The sequence below is a fragment of the Melospiza georgiana genome, chromosome 1, assembly GCF_028018845.1.
Source record: "Melospiza georgiana isolate bMelGeo1 chromosome 1, bMelGeo1.pri, whole genome shotgun sequence".
Lineage (NCBI taxonomy): Eukaryota > Metazoa > Chordata > Aves > Passeriformes > Passerellidae > Melospiza > Melospiza georgiana.
In genome coordinates this window covers 11,489,584-11,509,295 of record NC_080430.1, presented here as the reverse complement: position 1 = coordinate 11,509,295, position 19,712 = coordinate 11,489,584, and the positions used below count along the sequence as shown (strand labels likewise).

The following is a 19,712-nucleotide window of genomic DNA, read 5'->3' as shown; positions in this document are numbered from 1 at the left end:
AGTTGTTGACTGCAGTTGCAGGGGCTGCAGAACCTCCATGGTCAATGCTGGGTTGCTGACATAAGGAAACCAGTGTGGATGTGGCTCATCAGAGATCACAGTGGGCCTGTTACTCGCCAAACTGGGTGATTTTTGGTATTGCTCACCACATCTGGGTGCTTCCATGCCAGAACATTTGCCTGATTAGATATTCCTGTGGGCTCCAGAGGGACTGAGAATGACCCTGATGTCTCTGAAGACCTCAGTCAAGAGGTTTCTTTTCCACAAGGATGGACAGCATAAAATTGTACATGTGGGGAGGCATGGTGGATGTGAAAGTGGCCAGGTGAACTCCAAGAGGTGGAGAACAAATCAAGGCTACACGTAGCCCAGAGAAGACACCCTGTACCCTGACTTTTACTGTAAACTTAGCACAAAACCTTCATGCAGCTGTTCCCAAAGTCTGTCTCCTCAATGTGTTTTTAAAACCCGAAGCAATGGCTTGAATTTCAGCATGTACCACTCACGCAGAAGTCCTGCCACAGCCTCAGAAAATCAGACTGCAGATTGGATGTCAAATCTATTATTATATTTTGCATGAGGCATAGTTTGAGTTCCCTCTAGCCTTGAGACTCATTTGTGTGACTTTGGATACTGAGGCATGGGGAGATTAAGTGACTTTGTCAGTGACTTTCATTACTCAGGTGGGTCTTTCATTACTTTCATTACTGTGGTAGGTCTAGGAATTAGACCTTGATGTTGGGCATTCAGAGGAGTACTTTTCTTCCCTAATAACTGAGTGGTAATACACTGCATTCTTATTTGGAAGAATCACATTTGATTTTCTTTTCTTTCATCTCCAGAGAAAGGAGTGCTCTGGAGTCTGAGCAGGCAGCCTCTGAAAGCACACGAGCCACTATTTCTGTCAATTAACAGAGGAATGGAAAATGTCCACTCTGACATACACATTTAAAGCAAGGGGTGAAATAGTGGGGAATATTGCAAGCTAATTATTCCCATGTGAACTATTTTTCCCAATGACTTTTTCTTGTGCTTCTATTACAGGTTGAATTCAACTGCTCTTTAAGCACATGTCCTATAAAAAGGGCATAACGGCTGAGCTGAGAATAAACATAAAAAATGTGAATAATTTTAAAATAAGCAGTCAGCCATCATTAATTCACTTGGCACTCATTACAGTAATATTAATAACGACTTACGCATTAGGTATTAATATAGACTTCAAATGAAAAAGACTATATTAATAGTCTTTTTTCCTAATTTTCCTGGTTTTTCCTAATTTTATTTTAAGAAAAATAATTGATACTTCAAACGTCATCTGTCCTGCCTAGTTTACAAATCTTTTAAAATAAAATAAATCATGTCTAAGGTGAGCAATGAGATATGAAGTTTTTTCGTCTCCAGCTTACATCTCCAAATGTAAACCAGAGTAAAAGCAATGAGAACATTTTATTCAATGTAAATTCTTTGGGGAATAAACATGTTTAATAATGAGTACTATCATCTGTATATTGCTGAAGTTCTTAATTGGTCTCCAATTAGGTCTCAGATTTCTGAGGATGCTTTAATAGATCTCACATTCAGGCGCAATAAACTATTGAAAGCCAAAAGCAAAACCAGAATTCTGCTTCTGGACATGATATAAAATCAATTGGAAATTGCTCAAAAGGGAATGGCCTGCGCAGTCTTCACTCTTTGTCTGGTCTGACTAGCCCTCCAGGAAGTCTCTGTGGTTTTATAAAATAGGTTTATATACTCATTAGTGTTTAATAGACTGTATTTTTCAGCAATGGTTTTATTTTACTGTTGAGATCAGTAATATAACTCCTTAAAATTCAGCCATGGATCAGCATAAGTAAAAACTGCTGTTGCAAAGAGCCTCATTGGACTGAAAGAACAGCTATTCCTCTTGGAAGAGGAGACTGTGAAATAGTTGAGGCATCCCCTTGCACCTTTTGACCTGAAAAAAGTATCCTCATTTTCAGCCCATGTTTCATGTTTGATGTGACTTGAGATGGGCTGGGAATCCACTGGTGATGGGTGACACCTGAAGGGTGACTTGGGGCATTTGCCATCCCTGAGCTGTGCCCTGCCCCAGTCTGGGTGAGCGTGTGCTGTCAGTCTGTTCCTCCCTCTCCCTGGCAGGATTGTAGGGGTTTTGTCAGCATGCACCCCACAGATGTGTCTCCTTCATCCTGCTGTGGCAGCACAAGTGCCACCAGTGTCCTGCCTGTCACCCCCCTGGGCTGGTCCCCCCTTCCTATGCCCTAGTGTGGCTGCCAGTCCCTTGCCCACGTTATTTTTTCCTCATTTTTTTCTGATTTATTTTTTTTCACATGCACATTCTTCAGGCATTGTCCTAGTGCATGACCATTCTCTGTGTTTGCACTCTTTTGGGGGGCAGTGTCACATATGAGCCAGGATAAAATATCATGTTTTCCAGGATAAAATGTATTGTTTTGTTCTTATAAAGAAGGGGAGAGGGGTGGCAATGGGGGGAAGGGGAAGAGCAGGACAACAAAACACAGAGCTTTTTTTGGTCCCTAAACAACAACAAGAAAAAAATCAAAAGGAGTAGCTGCCGCTGCTCAGATTAAATCCAAACTGTCTGTTAAACCTCTAATTATCAGCTTGCCTTGCGGGTAAAATGGTACCATTCAATTATTGTTTTTTATTCACTTGTCAGCTGAAAAAAACATATTATCACTGCTTTTCAAACTGGCAAAAAGAGCAGAAATTCTGCAAATTGCTTTCTAAACATAGTTACTTTAAACCTAATACCTCTCTGCAGCATGTCAGCAATTGTATAATGTGATGTTGCATGCAAATTGTATTTAATGTAGGTATTCCAACTATTTGTTTTACATTATGTAGTTTTGGTGAAATTATTTCCTTTGTTGCCACGTTATGTGTGGCATGTTAGACTTAGCATGTTAAAAATAAATACACAGATACAGACTTGCCTGCGCACATTTTATCAAGCTGCTGTAAAAATAAGCAAAAATTGTCAGATGATAATTCTCTGCAGCCATGGTGAGGTGAGAAATAAAACCACTCTTTCAAGAATAATCTCAGGACTGATTGCATTTGACAGTTGTTCTATGTATTTATTTACTTGCTTACTTAATCTCGGAGGGTGCAAGTGTCTGGGATATCCTGGGTCCATTTATTTCCCCTTTGCTGGTGTGGTGTGGCAGTCACTGAACACACCCTCCCAGCCCCTGCAGGAAACACGAGGGCTCTCTTGTACATTCAGCTGGAATGACTGAAGCACTGCTGCTGCTATGATAAAACACATGACACAGCCAAGTTGGCCGGCAGATTTTGGATGTTTCAGTTCCTCAGCTTTCCATTTCTCTCCATTCACATCATGTGAAATCTATTTCACCGAAGCAGAGGCAGCTCAGGAAATATTTCTGAAGGAGGGTGTTAAAACATCCCCTTCCCCTCCCTGGCTTTTCCCTCCATACAGCCCTGTGAGTAATCTCTGCCATGAGCTGGGATCTGTAACACCATCATTGGTGGCAAATAAATAGCAATTTTTGCTGAGCTCCTAACTTGAGAGCAATTCATCTTCCCAAGGTGAGCTGAGAGCTGGCTCTAGTTTAGCCTATTTGTGTCATATATTGCTTCTGCCATTCCATAGGACCCTGCAGGCAAGGATTCCTGGGAATTGCTTTCTTTGACCAAAATGGAGACTTTCAGACTATAATGGCATTTCTTAAGATAGAGTCTGGACATTGCAAAAGGCGAGCAACATCCTCCTGCTCCCAGTGGAAAACTTCCATGGGTTAATTTGCAAAAATAAAGCTATACCTATCTCACAATGCTTAAGCCAGGTCTTACTCTCCCCTTCTAATGTTAGAAACAGTAATTTATTTATTTATTTTGAGATTAATCCAGCATTCTGGATTAATCTGCTTTAAAAAGCTACCAGAAAATTACTGCTTAAAAAGCTACCAAGAAAATTTCCAGTTAAAGGACTTAATATATTATTCATCTTTTTTTATAGTAAGAAATACTTTATTGCAAAAAAATCTCAGTGCTTGACTTGCCAAAAAGAACATACTTGCCTTAGGCAAGTGGTTAAGAGAGTATTTCAAGGTTGGTTTAACCCCCAGGTGGGCTTTCTTTCAGCTCTCACAATGCTGCCACGAGATGTAATTTTCCTGGACAAAGCACAGCAAGGCAGGAGCACACGAGGAGTTTCCCCAAAGTTTCCTGCTCTGATGCTGGCTGTCCTCCCTCCAAGACAAACGAAGGTTCCAGTTCCATGGGCTGGGAAGGGGTCGGAGGCTCTGGGCTGCACCGAGCCAGGCAGGGCTGGGCAGTCACACCTCATTAGTAGGCATGCAGGTAGCAGAGCTTCACATTTGTTCCAGGCCCCTTACAAAGGTGCCCTGACAGTTTGAGTTATGCTGACAGCCTCCCCTCAAAGGGAAAGAGAGTGTCAGGCAAGAGAGATGAAACATGTTTCACTGTCACCCTGCACACAGCCTAAATGGATGGCCCGGCATCTCGCCATCAGCGACGTTCCCATCTGGGGGAAAAATGGAAGAGTTGAGTTTGATGTTATAAATCACCATAATTTGTTACAATTTCCAAAGACAAATATGACAGGGTGGAATTACTTTGCAGTGCTGAGACAGTCATTTGCAGAACCCATAAACTGCCAGTATAAATCTGAGGACGAGATCTATTTAATCTGAAGAAGCAGATATCATCTCAGTATATACTGTGTTTACCAAGAACTTAGCTGCAATGATACCATGGTATTGCAGGTTGCTCATTTTATTTTAACCTTTAAAACAAAAAAAATGCTGTATAAATACCCTAATGAAGTAGAGATATTGGGGTTTTTTTATTATTTTGTACTTCCTCTGTCAAAAAGCAGAAATCATGTTCATGATGCCCCTTCCCAGTTGCTCCTGTTTATCGGCTCTTAAATAAACAAACCTCCCAGCTAATGTTCCTTTTGGAAGTGTCCAGATCACAAGCATTACTTCCAAAAGCTGCAAATTGGGACTTTTTTTCTCCCTTCATTGATGATGGCATAGGCTGAAAAGACATTTTGAAGACAAACTGTTGGAAAAAAGCAGAGCTGAAGTTGTTTCCTTGTGATATTTACGTGGTCACAGTGTGGGTCATTGATTTTGTCTCCTCTATAACAAACACCATTGGAGGTGACACATGGAAAGGAATGTGAGTGTTCAAAGTGTAGAAGCTGAAGACAAATTTGCTAATCATTGCCTTTTGGGGGTGAGTTGCTTAACCTGTCTGAACCATGATTTACCCACATGTAAGAGGAGGACATTGCCAGCCTTCCTCACTCTTCCTGTAAATTATTTCAGTGGTCCGTGAGTAAAATGATCTTCAGAGTTCAAAGTCCTTTTGTAACAATATACACTTTATTAACAATATACACTTTATGAACAAAATTTTTATTTCCCAGGGGAAAGAACGATGGCATAGCATGAATGTTCCTTTTTTTAACATCAGAAAAAGAGATACATAGGTCTAAATGCTGATTTGGCACTTACATAGATAACCCTCCCCAAAGGCCTGGCTTTTTGCTTCCATAAATCCCAGTGTTTTTATATCAGTGAGTAGCTGATGATATGTTCACCCATTCCGCATTCGGGTGTTATCAGGAGAGAGATGAAACACATTTTGGTGTTGCAGTTGCTACTGAATAAATCAAACCTTGGTGATGCAGTGTGATGGTATGAAAATCTCACAGCCAGTCATTCATATGTGAGGAAACTGGATCACTCTCCTTAAAACATGCTCTTAGCCGAGCTCTCAATATGTCAGCTCGCTGTTCTGGAAGGAATTGGCAGGTGTTTTGGGCTTGTCAAAACGAGAGTAACTTTAGTATGCTTTAAGAAGAAAGGTTTTACTGCTGCCTTTCCCTATTCCTGCTCTCCTTTGGATGGGGTTAAGCTTGTTTCAACCCTTCACGATGTCATTAAGTCTAACACTGCACTCTGCCTGCAGTGACTGCCTCCAGGAGTTGCACCTTTGTTGCTAATTTCCTGAGCTCTGCACTTGTCAGGGCATCTAGTACATAGCCATGATAATGGGAGATTTGTTTTCATGTTTGTGTTACCATTGTGTTCTCATTTGGTTTCTTACAAGAGGAACTAATATGAGTGACTGCCACCCATGAAAAGTGAGGTATGTTTCTAAAAGGTGTGTGTGTCAGGGATGCTCCAACTGGCATGTCTTTGCCAATGCTGGGGGCTTGCAGTGGGTTTGTAATCCTGCTTTAGACAGAATGAAAAACACTTGAGCAAAAGGGAAGAGTATCCTTTTCCCTGCTGAAATTATGTACAAATAGTATGGGAAAGCTTCTTCAGTCTGACTGTACAGGTAGCTTCTGCTCCGCTTCCAAAATTGCTCCAGGATATTTTTCACACCTTTTATAAAGACCCACTGTCTCTGTTTAGAGGAAAAGTTAAAAAGCACTGTAGAAAATAAACACCTGAGTTCCATCATGAGGCAGAGTTTAACACAGGAGAGGTTCAGGGCTGTTTCCTGTAGCTATTCAGTATAGAAGGAAATAAGCAGTTCAGCATCTCCCTGGTCAGCACCGATTTACTACTGCACTGAGTAGAACTGTGTTGGGGGTTGGGTTTTTTCTTCCCTCTTCTTTCTTTGTTACTTGTGGAATTTTTCCCCATTGACCTGCTAAGAAGCACTGATGACTGGGATGCCTGAGACAGCAAGGAGAGGGCACTCCTCTGGTTTTGGGGAGTTTTCTCTCAGGGGGGACAGAGATACTGACACTGCGAGAATAGAGGCAGGTAAAAGATGAGGGCTGGGTGCTGGGGACTCTCTCGCTCTTTGGCATCAGAGGAGGACAGCCAGGCTGTCACTTACTGTGGGGAGAATTCACAGCACTGCTGGAGCTCAGCCCTGAGGGACCCATCCCCATCTGCTCGTGTGTCCTGGGTATCCCGAACTTCGTGTGTCCCAGGAATCCCAAACCTTGTGTGCCCCAGGAATGCTGAACTTCGTGTGCGCCAGGAATGCTGAACCTCATGTTCCCCAGGAATCCTAAACCTCATGTGCCCCAGGAATGCTGAACCTCATGTTCCCCAGGAATCCTAAACCTCATGTGCCCCAGGAATCCCGAATCTCGCCTCTCCCATCCCTGTCCAGAGCCAGGCCGCCGCTGTCCTGCCCTCGCTGTTTCCTCGGTGCTGCTCTGGGTTTCCCCCAGCACCATCCCAGAGCTACCACTATGGAACTTCTGATACATCTCCTCCAGCCCCCTGGGATTTTTGCTTATTCCTGCCAGCTGTGACAGTAACTGCAGCAAAGGGGAAAGTGCCAGAGGCCAAAAAGGCTTTTACTGGGTCCCTGGTTCTGTTTGCTGTTAATGCCACAGTTATTGTTGTTTTGTTTGCCTTGTTATACATACTAGTAAAGAACTGTTATCCCTATCCTCATATCTTTACCTGAGAGCCCCTTAATTTCAAAATAATTTGGAGGGAAGGAGTTTACATTCTCCATTCCAGGGGAGGCTCCTGCCTTCCTTAGCAGTCACCTGTCTTTCAAACCAAGACAAACTGGAAGGAAAATTAAGAAGGCACTCACACACACAAAACATACTGTGAGCACAGAAACATCTGCTCAACTAAACACCAAGGAGCCAGGAGGGCAGAAGGCACATCTGGTTTACTACAGCCTGGTCTGGACTGCCTGAGTGTGGTCAATAAGCACCTGGCCCCCAGTGCAGTGGTGGCAGTGAAGGTCTGTAAGTGACCCCAGCACCTGCAGACCCCGCTAGCAGGAGGACACATAGAAATGGTCTGGTGAAAGGCAGGTAGAGTTTGCACAGCACATTAGTTACTTTCACGAAAATAAAGAGTTTAGCAGAGGAGATGGGAGGGCTGGAGCCTGGCTGTGCGTCGGCCAGTGGATGTGGGCAGGGTGGGATGGAGATCCGCAGTTCTCCACTCGAACTAGGAGTGAGAGAGACTCAAAGAGGAATGGAAACATTAAGTGTGTTTGTCTAAATTTCCTCCCTGTTTTGCCTCTGCACTGACCTTCAAGTCTTACCAAAACAATCCTGAAAACCTTTCAATCCATTTTGCTGTGAGTGCTCCCCAAGGAAAGTGGCTGGGCATTTCTCTGTGCGACGGGAGGGAGATGTAATCACTGGCTGGGGCACCCCGAGGTGCTGCACAGCCATTAATGGAAGGTGATAAGGGCAGCAATGCCTTTCTCCAGCAGAAAATGCCACTTTTTCTAAGTGCCACCAGCCAGCACACTGCTGTGCAGACTGCTCCCCTGCCATGCCCTCCTCTCTGCCCCCCGGGCTCAGATAACCTTTAACTCTCCGGTTGTCTCTGTGGGGTTTTTTTTGGTTCTTGACGTCTTCAGTATTTTAACAACAACAACAACTACAAAGTCCTTGCAGTTGTATCACTTCCTGCAAGCTGTTGTGAGACCTTGTGAAGCTGCTTCAGGCGTGGAAATGGTTCACAGGCAATGTCAACAAGGGGAAGAGGGAGCTGCAAGAGAGACTGGGGAGAGGCACACGAACTGCTGCCAGCGCTTTGTGGAGCAGCCGGGGTGAGAGCGTGCTGTGAAGTGTTGCTGGTTGGTGTCTGCTGCTTTTCCAGCTCCTGCTGGTCTTGCTTGCAGGGGCATCGTTTCAGTGACTCAGTCACCTGCTCAGTGATCTCCTGATCTTTCTGCATTTGTGTGTTCCTGTGCCGCCATATGTTCTGCTTCTCTCACCAATTCTCGCCGCAGCAAGCTGAAATTTACCCCAGGGCAGTGTGCAGTGTTATTTCTTAGGCCTTATTAATCTTAAAACATTTGTATAATTTTTGGAGTAGGAATGATCTGCAGGATTAAGAAAGGGCCTAGAATGACAGCTGGATTTTTTTTCTCCTTTTTCTGTTGTGCCACTGTATGAACATGAATAAGTACACGCTCTCTCTGTGCCCACATCTCCTGTGGTAAGACAATTGTGACCATCTTTGTTGTGCTCTGGCAGCTCTGGTTAGTAGAATGGTTAGGGTTGGAAGGGACCTTAAAGACCTTCTAGTTCCAACTTCCCCTTTAATAATAGACAATAGGGATTATTTTTTCATGTGACCTTAAAAGGAAGAGTAGTCTTGATTTCATTGTTTGGTATCCATTTGTGACAATGTGCATTTAGCCCAGAGAGGATCTGGAGCTGTTCAGGTTCACACTGTGACCTGTTGCAGCTTCCAAGTGTCTGGAGTTGAAGCAGTAACATTTATCCATCTCCTTTCAATTTGTGCACACTTACATTTAGGGAATTGACCACAGCCCCTTGACCTAGAAGAACTCACCACAATGAAAATTAGAGCAAGTGATAGACATTTGCAGTAGACATTTGCAGCATGAAAGAGAAGAAAAATAAGTTTCCATGTGCTCATATATCTGATGCACCTCTTTCTCATCACCATCTTCAGAGCTGAAAGTCCTTGGGTTTTCTTCCCTTCCACTCCACCCTTCTTTCAACAGCACTACTCAAAAAATTTGAGTTCTCTTTAAGACATTTTTGAGCCAATTCCAGCCTTTGTGAAGGAAATTGAAGAGAGAAAAGGGTCCCAGCCTTCCAGATGCCTTTTCTTGGTTCAAAGACAGAACCTGGAGAGTTTGTCTGCTGGGAGAGCTCTCTCATCAGCAGAAAGCCCCTGTGCCCCAGGGGGAGGATGGCTGCCCAGTCTTTGGAAGGGAAAGGAGGAGCAGAGGGCTGTGGCTCAGTTGCCACATCTGGTGGTGGACATCCCATTGCTCACCTGCTCCCACCAGTCCTGGCTAGGGAGAAGGCAAAGGGTGAAAGAGAATCCTGCTCAGCTTTCCTGTGCTCTAGGGACAAACTCAATTTCACCATAATTTAATTTACTGCTAGTTCAGTACCTAGCAATTGTAGAGCCAATCTGAACGTGCCCTCTCACTGGTGTGATAATAAAGAGCATATTCTGCTCTGAAAGTGGCTGGGAACCTGAACTTCATTAGTGTTCATTTTCCTTGGGAATCCCCTGTTTCTCTCTGTGTGCTGTCTGTCCACATGAGTTCTGTAAAGAAGTGTAGTTTAGCTCTGAGAACTCTGACTACAGAAACACAAGCACCATTTCAGAGAACTGCTCTTGTGCATCCTTGACTTCTCACCTAGTTTTATTAGTGCAACGCTTATCATAAGAATGCATGCCATACAGTGAATGATCTCTTGTGAGTCAGTGTGTCTGTTTGTCCTGCAGGGCTTATTGCTTACTGTTTTATCATGTGCTTTTACTGTCCCCAAAGGTCAGACTTCAAAACTTCCCCTGGCAGATCCTTCTCCAATCCAGCAAACCTTCCAATTAGCAAAATGCTCATTATATGCAGCTAATGCAGTATGGATTTGTTCATTCACTTTCACTGCTGCTTCTTGGGACATTGCGAATAATAAGATATTCTATCTCAGAATAATTCATAGACTCTTTTCCTGAACACAGTATCTTTCAATAATCAATCTAAATTGCAAAATACATTAAGCAGCAGCATTGTTTGCCTGGCACTATTTAAAACCCATGAAACCAGTGGAATGAAGGATGAAGGAGCAGATCTATTCTCTGCTCAATACAGTATCATCCTTGAGAAGGGGACATTGGGAAGACATTGATATATAAGTCACTGATAAAAAACTGGTCTTTTGTGTATTTGGGAGGTGAGGCTGAGGTGTAAATCATCATCAGTGATCCTGCTCTGGAGTAAGTAACCGTGTATATTCTGGGGGAGCATGTAAGGAAAAGGAGCATAGTCTATTTTTAAAGTCAATTTAGTATTCTTTAAGGTGCCATACCAAATATAACTTGTGTACCCACAGACTCAGAGTATTAGCAGTTGCCAGGTGAAATTATATTTTTACATGGTTTATAACAGACCTTTGCATCTTACACTCTCTTCATTTTTCTGCAGCTCCCAGTTACATCCAAATTTCTAGATATGCTATTCTCTGTATATGTTAGAAATTGTTTCTTTGCTATCTTTTCTGTGCCCAAAATCAGTTGTTTTACAATTCCCAAGTAACTGGATCAGGGAGAACAGGTGAGTTTTTGCTGCTTTGGGGTCCCCAGTGCCAGCCTGTGCCCTGTGTTATCATCCTGTGCCTGCCCCCTTATGTGCCCTGCTCTGTGTTCCCATCTCTCAAGGCCTCCGATATCATACTAAGACTCTACTAAATCTCTTTATAATAGTCATAAAAATCCCATTCTGCACAGAGTAATTGTTTATTTCTGGTATTGACATAAAACCATGGCTATCCAGTGCAGAGATAAACATAAGTGAAACAAATTAGCAATAGGCACCTGATCAATTAGAGCCACAGCAGCCATGGGCAGGGCAAACAGAGCTGTGCCCAGGTCAGAATTCACACAGAGCCAGCCTGAGAAGCCTCTCCTGAGTCTGCAAACTCAGAGCAGAGCCCTGATACAGGGACAGGGTCTGTTGCAGGGCTTGGGGCAGTGTTGTCACCATGGGTGGTGGCAGTGAATGCATTTTGGGGTAACTCGGCCTCTGAACTCCTCCAGCTGGCCACAGAATGAGCTGGAAAGGTGAAACCTTCCTGTTCTGCTGCAAAAGCTGCTGCATGTCATTGTGGGAGACATATAAACTCCTAAAACTGTTTTAACCTTAAAGGATAAACACAACAGATGAAATTAGGATCACTCCTGTGGAAGTGTAATCACCTTGCTGCCTACCATCCTCCCGAAGTCATTATCTTAGTCCTAAGGAGCCAGGTGTTCCTAAGAGTTTGCAAAGGGTAGGATTTTATTCCGTCTCATATTAGAAATCTCTGCAGCAACTTTTCTGCTAGTCATCATAGACTCTCCTTCTACTCTGCAAAAACAACAGACACTTTCAGTGCTAGCCATTTCATCTCTGGATTCTTTGCAAATGGAAAAAGGAAATTGGTGAACTTGGTTTTGTATACTGCTACAAAAGGAGGCAACTAGCTCAGATAAAGACCACAGATGTCTAATTTTTAGTGGGATAAATAATTCCCTAAACATCTACTTAAAATGTATTCCACAATTCTTTCATTGTTCTGAGCTTTGTACTGTGAAATAAAAGAAAAGACACTTGCATAAAATTAATAAAGGGCAACAGAAAATTTCAGCACTCACAGTTCTCCATTGCTGTCCTGTTCAGTCAAAGAAAATTTATTGTGTGTATTTTCAGTCCTTCCCTCTGTACAAAGATGTGGATATACTACCAAAGGTGTGTAGGGGTTAAATTTACAGTATCAACCTAAGCAAAAAAGTAGTGAAATACAGAAGTACAGATTCTCAGTAGGAATAATGGTGGAGGATAAATAATTACACCTCATATTTCTGAGTTCCTGAGGACTGAGCCTCCCATAATAAAAGATGCATGGAGCCAAAATGATTTAGCACAATTACATAGAGAGCCAACATCCCAAGAAAAATAATCAAAGCAAAGGATAGCTGGAAAGCCTAGAGGGTTCACAGCTGCAACTCAGCAAGCCCAGGAACTGGCTGAACCCAGGCCTCATATATCAGTGGAAGAAGGCCAGTAGGACAATGTGTCCTGTCTGTGACAGCCCTTTGTGAGAAACTTATGGCAAAGCCTCACTTTCCATAGATTTATAAAGCTCAGGCCAGAAAGGATCATCTAGTCTGATATCCCATATATCACAGGATGTTAAATTTCTTCCAGTTAGCTCTGAGTTGAGCCCAATACCTTAGGTCAGCCAAATACATTTGATACTTCAGGATGTTAAATTATATTGTGCCAAAGAAATACATTCAGTAGCTTGCTAATACTTAGAATTATTTAACATTTAAGGGTGGACCAAACAGCATTGCATTTGATTATAATTGATTTTGCAGATCCATGAACTCTGAGGAGTCTTGCTCTTATGGTGTAGACATAAATTCATCTGCATGGCTTTATTTCAAGGTTTAAGTAGTTCAGTTTCACCATACAGCTACTTCTGTCTTCTATGAATGGATGCCTCACATTTCAACAAAATCAGAAAATGTTCTCTGAGATCCCTGAGACAGATTTGCTATGGTTGTCTGCACCTGCACAGAAGACCTGTGTAGAACAGAAATTTCACTGATCTTTTTCTTCTCTTTCTTCTTCTTTTTTCCTTTTTCTCCTTCTCCTTTTCTTCTTCTTCTTCTTCTTCTTCTTCTTCTTCTTCTTCTTCTTCTTCTTCTTCTTTCTTCTTCTTTCTTCTCCTTCTGACAAGGGAGTTTTACTGCTTTTCTGTCCTCCCAAAGCAGCAACAAAGCAGATTTGTGTGATTTGTAACAAATCACACAAATCTCACAATGTTCTTGCAGTGATCTGATCCTAATTTTACACCCTGTGAGTCATTCATTCTTCTTTAGTCTTCATTTCTGGGCTACATGGGATTGGGCAAATTTCCATCCAAATTGCAGCTATTGACAAGGATATCAAGGATATAAAATAGAATGGACAGTACCCCATCTTTAGTGTATAGCAGCCAAATTAAATTCCTTATCATGTCAAGGTGGTGCAAGAACTGATCTTTGTGGGATGCTGAATGTAGGAGCTGTGTGAAAGAAAAAAAATGGTGTAAGTGTGCTTTTTCATAATGTAGTGGAAAGGTGGTGTAGAAACCTGGTGTTCCTGTATTCACTGTCAGTGTAACTGGGATGGCCCATGAGGAACAAATGTGCTGGAGCTTGCGGGCACAAGGGTCATTCACCTAGACCTGTCACCCCAACTTTTACTTTTCTTGGAAAAATGAGGAATGCATACCTAATTTGTATATCTGACTCATGCTTAGCTTTCACCAGTTTGATGGAGCAGCTGTATAAGTGCTCACATTCCCCATATGTGCAACAGAGACAATGAGGTGCCCCATAGGCCTCCAAAAGGAGGCCAGTCCTTTCCACCAGTCCTGGGTAGGCAGGCAGGTTGTGCCCCTTGGATCCTTCCAAGGTAAACACAGTAATCTGTTTCTCTCCATTGGTTATTTTAGAAACTCTCTGTATGTAGGCTGCTTCATTAGATACCTAAAATGTAATGAAGCCTGATGTTTAGGTGAGGTGGACAGGCTCCTATAATCACTATGTCCTTACCTTCTGCTAATTACCTCATGTCACCTACCTGTGGTAAGAGCACTCTTCTAATGAGCCTGCACCTTGTCCACTGGAGTGTGGAAGGAAACTGTGAAAAATGCTCTTTTTTTCCTGAAAATGGACTGTGCTGTGCTAGCCATAGGCAAATCAGAAAATTGTCTGGGATCCATTACTACAGAGTACTGACAGGCTTCAAAACTTCCTATCCTTTTCTGAACCACACAGTGATGCTGGGATTGCAGAGCTGCTGCAAAGTTAAAGGCTGCAATGGCTCCTTTTGCATCTGACTCACTATTGTTCACATAACCCAGCAGAGAAATGCTAATTAGTAGGTAAATTAGATGCCTCTATTTGCACTTGTCCTTGGAGGGATGGTAGATATAATTTTCTAGCAACCTTGTTAGCCTTTCCTCATTCAGTGGGCTGGATTGAAAAACAGTACAATAACCCAATGGTTGCATCATATAACAGAATATCTGTTTTGAGTAAAACTCAGCTTAACAGCCAGCCTAGTGCAGACAGTGATGCTTTACCCTGTGTAATATAACCACATAGCTGCTGGTGCTGTGGTGTAACAAAGGATGAGGAGACACTGGAGAGCATTCATAAGTTTTCCATTTCCACACAGCCTCCTGACAGCTAAACAATATAATCTACTTTGTGGTATATTGCCTTATTGTGAGAAGCATACCTCAGTATATTGCAATAAAAAAGAAGCATTTGAATGTCCTACATCTCCATTGCACATACCTGTCAAGTTTCAGGTGGTCATTTAGATGATGCTATTGCAGTGGGTAAGTTAATAGAGGAAGCAGCTTAGACCTTTGTTTTTCAATTCAGCCCTGCAACAGAAAACATTCAAAGGCTGGAAATGGCATGTTCAGACTCTCTAAGTGGAGCTGCTATTACAATACCATGAGAGTGGTTTAGTCTGACATGTTTTACTTCACGCTTGCCATTGTCTTGGTGCCTGCCCCAGTTGGTTATGACAGCTTATTTTATTTACAACAGCTCTCTGAACAACAGTGTTTACTTGATCATATGCAGGCACTTGGGCATAGCTACAGTAATATCTGTCTTCTAAAGACACTAAGGAAAATATTCCCAAACCCTGTCACTGTCACAGCTTTACCCCATAACAGGACAGGCAACGGTTCTGCCTTGTCACTGCACTGCAGAGTCTTCTCCAATTCTGGAAAATGAAAAATTGCTCTGGGAATCTGAATCCCAGTGGTCTGCTGACAAGGCAATGTATTTTAGGTCCAGAAGCTGCAAAAAGTTTGGGAGGATTTAGAAAAGAATGTAAAAGTAGAGAAAACCCAAGTGATTTGAAATGGCAGGCTAAGAGTTTGTGATTGCAGTGGGAAAGGGATAGGCGGAACATCAGAAACAGGATTTTGTTTTGAAATGAAGAGGGGTTCTGACTAAAGCAAGAGAGAGGCTCATTTAAAAGGAACTCACAGTGCTGATGAGGAGATAGATGTTAATCAAGAACCTACTGAGTGACTCCAGGCCAATCACTGATTCCCAATCCCTCATTTGTGAAATGGGTACAGTAATACAGTGCAATAAGGAGAGATGTGTGCAAGGTACATCCTATACAGGCTCGGTGCTTAACCATAGAAGTACCTAAAAAGGCAGAGAAGAACTCTTCTAAAAATACATTTGATACTACTGCTTTCATAAAGTCCAGATCTCTAAAGAGCCATGACTGGAGAGTTTTGCCCACTGGTGTAAATGGCATTACCTCGCAGGACGCTGATGCAGAGCAAGCCGAAACCGTCTCAGTACTTAGCTAAATGCTTGCCTGAAGCAAGATCACTTGGAACTGAATGATTTCCATACATTTTACATGGCTGTTAGTCTTCTGCAAGAAATAGGAACCTCCTTAATTGAAGAAGTTCGAAGTATGTTTTATTAATCTGTCCGTGTAAATTGTTATAACTGACTGAAAGGATATTTTTAACCGTTCTGAAAAAAATAAAGTTTTAGGATTACCTTTGCAAGATATGTCTGCTGTATAACTTTTATTCCTGAATCATAAAATGCAATACTTTGGCTACTTTTCTTTACAATCCTATATCATAATTTTTTAAAAAAATGCGTATTTCATAAAGTAAAAAAAGAGGATGAACACTGTGTTCAAGCTATGACAGGTTAGTCTGTAAGACACTGTCATTGTATCATTTGGTCAAGAATATATCAGGATTGAAAAATATGGTATCTATTTTTTTAATATGTATTATACATATAATGTATATAATTTTATCTATACTATATCTATATTATAGATAAAATTATATACATTATATATATAATAGAAATATATATATAATATCTATTATATATATAGTATGCATATATTATAAATACATATATATATATGATATTTTTACAAGTGGGACAAATATCCAGCAATATTAGAAGATTTTAGAATTAATACAAAGCACTGTGCATTGGGCTACAAGCCACTGTCTAATTAATCAAGGCTAGAAAGATATCTTAAGAAAAAATTCTTAATTGTAGGGTTTCTACAGGAAGTCTTTAGTTTGGTACTCTCAAGTATTTTATGTTGAAACAAGCCCAGACTAGAAAGACAAGTGATAAAGTTCCATGTGGGATTTGCTCTTTCTTTCCTCATTTTGTATCTATCACATGCACATTTATATGTCTCTCACACAGCATTTCTGCTTTTTTCCCCATTACCTGGTGTCACAGTCTATAAAGGTTCTCACTGAACGGGATATTTTCTGTGCTCTCAGGAACACATCAGTTCTTCCTAACTGCATGACCCAGCTGTCTTCATTACACATCTGATCAATAAATATCGAAAGAACTAAAGTGAACAAATGAAAAGCATTCACTAAACAAGTCTTTTTTTCCCCAAGAAAGTCCCAATTCCAACCATTAATTACTGTATGTGTATAATTCATTGTTTGCATAGAGTATGGAAGAATAGAAAACTTGCAATTATTTCGCACTGTGCTTCCAGCACCCCATGGAAGTGATGTGTCTAAAATCTGCAGTTGTTCTGCAGAGGAAGCAGAAGTGAGTGCCTGTGCCCTGTGCTGCAGCTGAGCAGGCTGGAGGGAAGGATTGCTGCTGCCAGGCCCCAAATCACAGCTCAAGAACAGGCTGTGTGCAGCCTGCAGCCCTGGGCATTCCCCTGCTGCCCCTTTTTGTCTCCTTCCCCACACTGCAGTCTGACAGCCAAAGCTCTTTTGAAGCATTTTCAACTAAATTACTTCCTGTGTTGTGGTTTCTCAGTTCCAGAGAGAACTTTTTCATTAAGAGGAAGGGTTATTCGACATTGATCTGGTGGTGAGAGCTTCAGCCACAGCACTGGAGACACACATTTAGCTACTTGCCTTGCTTGATTTAGATCAGGGGCCACGACCCTGGTTCTCCCACGTTTTAGATGAGTGACCAAATCACTGAGCTATCAAGGCAATCACTTCTGCTCTCTGGCCTTATTAGTATCTCATTAGTGAATTAAACAGAGCGGCACATTGGACCAGGGTCCCCCACTCCCCTGTGTGTGTCAGGCTGGCTGATATACAAGGGTCAGGATCCCTGGCTTCTGTGAAACACCTCCAGCAGAACTTGGCTTCATCTTGCTGGTAAAGAGGAGGAGTTCTGAAATCACAGGAAGAATGGGATAAAAAAAATCTCTTCCTCAGTCAGCTTCAAACCCAAATCTCCCCTAGGAGATGTATCAAAATCTGTATAAATATGACTAATGGATAATCTGTGTGTCTCTCATCCTATGTACTGATTCTTGCAGAGCCAGAACTAATGCTCTTTCATCAGTTTAAACTAATGGATGGGGATGCAAAGAGATGTGTGCTGTGGGGTCTGTAACCACTGCTGGGGCAGCACAGTAACGGGCCAGACCCATGTGGGAACAGTCAGCCAGGCCCACACAGCCACAGAGGTCTGATAATTCAGTTTGGAAGAGAAAGACTTAAACATGCAACAAAACACTTGCCTACTTTGGCTTCCCAGTGGGGGCAGAAGAAAATGGCATTAAATGAATGACAAGGGTGTGGTTGGACCTGTGCTGAGCTGTAGACATTCAGGGAAATGTGCACAGGTATGTGCTGACATGTGCCCTCTTCAAAGACAGAAGATGGAAGAATAAACAGAAAAGCATTTTTTTTAACCCTTCTGTGAGTTTAGTAGACCTATTTATTAACTTTGTGGAATTGCTGAATCAAGTTGTAAATGATGTATAAAACCATCCTTGGAAAAAGGGCAGGGCTGTGCATTCCCAGCACTGAACTGTGCTGTTTGCTGAGCTTATCATTTCAGACAGAGCCACAAAACCCCGCCAAGCTCACAAGTTTTGGTTAACAGAAACTAAAAAGATAGAACATAAGTATTGTAATTAAAGGGATGATGTAGTGATTTATGCAACTGATTTGAAACATAAGACTCCAGGTTTAAATCCCAGCTGGGTTCATTTCATCCTTTTATCACTCAAAAAGAGATAAATTCAGTACTCTGAAGTACCTCTGAAGGGTTTCCACAGACAAAATCTTTAAAACAAACTCAAATTCTTCGCAATTTTGAACCATTTCCTTCCCTAAGTTTTAAAAAACATTGTGTTCATCTTGATGGCAAAATGTACATCTTCTCTCCTGAGTGCAGTAAAGAGTTAGGGGAGTTTATGCGGATACTTGCTACAGTGAATCCCTCTCTGGCAATTAACATGGTTAAAACACTTCAGGGTTACTCATCACACTATTTCATCAGACCTCTAAGGTCATCAAGGACTAATAATCACTTGGGTAGCACTGGATGTCTCCAAAGGATCAACTGGGCTCTTCCAGAAATCAGGATTGCTACAAGGAATCTTCTCTTTTGGCCTGCCAAAATTTCCCCTGCTCTAATTATTTTGTCCTGTTATTATTCTCTATTATAAATTGCCCTACTGACAGAAAATACAGTTTTTTGAACCTGTTCACCTGGGATTTTCTGTCCCTGTTAAAAGGCGTGGTTTTCAGTCAAGAGCAAATAAAATGTACAGCACTATGGCTGTTGGTTCTGGGTGTGTTGCATAGATATTTCCCTCTCCTCAGTTTCTAGCCAACACAAGCAGCTGGTATTTTTGTGTGTTTGATTTTTTGTCTTTTAAACAGTCATTCCCTATCTGAAAACAGTTTTCACCTCTATTCCTGTTGATATTGGTTCTTTGAAAATGGCTCCAGTTGCTCTGTTATTTCTTATTAAGCCCAGGACAGAGCTGAGTGTGGCCTCTAACTCAAGTTACTCAACACCCAGCACTCAGTGCTCCATTGCCAGGCTCTGGAAAGGGGTGTCGGACCTGTCCCAGTTTCTGCCACAAACAGGGTTAATATTTTGCATTTGGTTAATATTTTTACTGTGGGGGGGCTGAGCCTGGAGCTGTGTGGGCACGGCCAAGCCATTGTGTCACAGGACACCATCCTACATCATGTCCAGAGATGAAGGGGAGGGACGGACTGGGACTCTCTCACATTTCCATGGTTTCCAGTTGGGACCAACCGTGGTGGACAGAGCAGTCAGGATGTGGTGCACTGGCTGCAGTCACATAATGTTGTGTCAGGTCAAGCTCTTCAGTGA

The 19,712-nt window shown here is 42.1% G+C and overlaps 1 protein-coding gene across 1 annotated transcript in view; it reads left to right on the top strand.

The window, feature by feature from the left end:
* ADARB2 (adenosine deaminase RNA specific B2 (inactive)) overlaps positions 1-19,712 on the top strand; it is a 313,572-nt gene that overhangs the window by 113,245 nt on the left and 180,615 nt on the right. The gene's annotated exons all lie outside the window — the stretch shown is intronic.